This window comes from Penaeus vannamei, chromosome 22 (assembly GCF_042767895.1).
Source record: "Penaeus vannamei isolate JL-2024 chromosome 22, ASM4276789v1, whole genome shotgun sequence".
In the NCBI taxonomy this organism is placed as follows: Eukaryota; Metazoa; Arthropoda; class Malacostraca; order Decapoda; family Penaeidae; genus Penaeus; species Penaeus vannamei.
The window spans coordinates 34,405,450-34,407,949 of NC_091570.1; positions in this window are offsets into that span (position 1 = coordinate 34,405,450).

A 2,500-nucleotide genomic window follows, 5' to 3' on the forward strand; every position below is an offset into this window, starting at 1 on the left:
TGTGTGTGTGTGTGTGTATATATATATATATATATATATATATATATATATATATATATACATATATATATATATACACATATATCATATATATATATATATATATATATATATTTATCTATTTATCTATTTATACATAGAGAAAGAGAGATAGACATAGATATATATACAGAGAGAGGGGGGGACAAAGAGAGAGAAGATTAAATCTTCCGTTAAAACCCTGCACCATTTGCCCGAACTGACAATACTGTTGACAGCAACTCAGCCCCTAAAACACCTAGGCTTAGAATAATGATCCCACCGGGCCTAGAGCATCACATCAAGGCACGTGTCTTTGACTGGTACAACACACGAAATAACAACAGTTGAAAATTTCTCTCAGGATCTAATCAAAGTTGTCACTGACTACTATGACACATGGGTATGTTCACGAAAACTCTCGAAGAAAAAGAGCCCCTGAGGAACATAGGAACATGGACGAGTTCAGGACATTGCCAATTGATATAAAGATAACAAGACGTCAGACAATCTTATGCAGTTTCTTAAAGCCGATAAAAGAATTCAGAAAACTAAAAACTGAGATTTGTAGTAAACACTGGGAACAATTTTTGCAAAGCATCAATAGTCAAACTTCCATGGCTGATGTATGGAGAAAGATTAATAGGCTGACAGGTAAAGCTCCCACAACACCACAGTTTTACAGCCCACAAGAACAGGCTAATTTGCTGCTGGAGCAATGGGCCGAAAACTCTCAGCTGAGCTCACTTCCACAAGGAATAAAAGATCAAGTCGAAAATAGAACATTCAATATAGCAGTAGCCTGTGCTGCTATTGATGGGTCATCCGACTTTGCCGAAATAACAGAGTGGGAACTGAGAAATGCCCTTGTGAAAGGCAAGGCAACAGCCCCTGGCGAGGATGATATTACTTACAGTGTTCTTCGCCTCATTGCGCAGGTGCCAGGCAACCCACTCTTACACCCGTATAGACTCGGCCTATCACAAGGAATCCTCCCAAGCTCCTGGACTAAAAGTTTAATCATCCCTGTATCCAAATCCAACACTGACAAATACAGACCAATTTCCTTGACCTCCTGTCTGTGCAAAGTACTTGAGAGAATAATTCTGAACAGACTCATGTACCGTATACATGTTTAGTCATCCCCCAGACTGTATGGATTTCTCCCAGGACGTAGCAGTCAGCCTTGTTTTGCAGAGTACTTAACAAACTCAAACCCAGGCATGCAAACCGTATTTCTTGATCTTCAATCTGCCTTTGATATTGCGAACAGAGAAATGATCCTTGAGCAACTAGCTAGCTTTGGCATTCATGGAAAACCGTTAACATGGATTCAAATGTATCTATCCAATCGATCCGCTCAGGTTTTCTTCGGGGGAATTAAGAGTATTTATACAAAAGTGTTTGAACTCGGCACTCCTCAGGGAGGCGTACTTAGTCCCATGCTATTTAACATCCTAATGCATAGATTACTAGGCGATATACCACTTAAGGGCAATGACTCCATTATTTGCTATGCCAATGATATTTGCATTAAATCCTCATCCGAGGAGAGAATGCAACAGATGCTTCATGTACTTTCAGCAAGAGCTATAGAGTGTGACTTGATCATATCGACTGAAAAAGCCAAGGCACTCAATCCTAAGACAATCCCTCTGCTAAGGTTTTACATCAATGACGTTTGGCTAGATCTCGGGGTGGTTGTTAATGATACAGAGTTCATACAGAACCTGAAGAAGAGGCTGTGGGAACGGCTGAAGCCACTTAGGACGCTTGTCGGCAAAGACCATGGTATTAATGTCAATATTGCTACTCTTTTACCTGTCATACATTCGGTCGGCCATAGATTATCATGCATTGCACCTAGTATTATACAAGGAATCAGAGTTGGCTAGTTTAGAAATTGTACAAAATGAGGCCATGAGGATTATTCTCGGTGCCCCTAAAACAACGAAGATTGTGAATAAGAGAACAGAACTGTCGTCTGTCTATGAAAGAATATTATACATAAACACTACATTTAGCACCAAAGCAATAAGAGAACCAAAGACAACTAAAACAGAATAGTGGAGTTGTTTGAATGGCAACATCGAGTCAAACTCAAATCCATGGCTAAAAGTTACATGTAAGCTTTTGTCTCAGCTGAACATATCTATTATTAAGACCCTACACGGACGTTCTGCTCCACTGTGGAAAATTATAATTACCATAATTATCATGATCATTGTTATCAATATTATTATTGTCATTATTATTATCATTGCTATCATAATTATCATCATTTATTATTGTTAGGATTATTAGAATCTTTATTTTATTATCAATTCTATCATTATTATTAACTTTAATATAATTTCGATTATCATCATCATCATTATAATCATCACTATTATTATTTTCACATTTTTATCATCATTATTATTATTATCAATGTTATTATTAATAGCCTTACTATTATTATTACTACTACTATTATTATTAT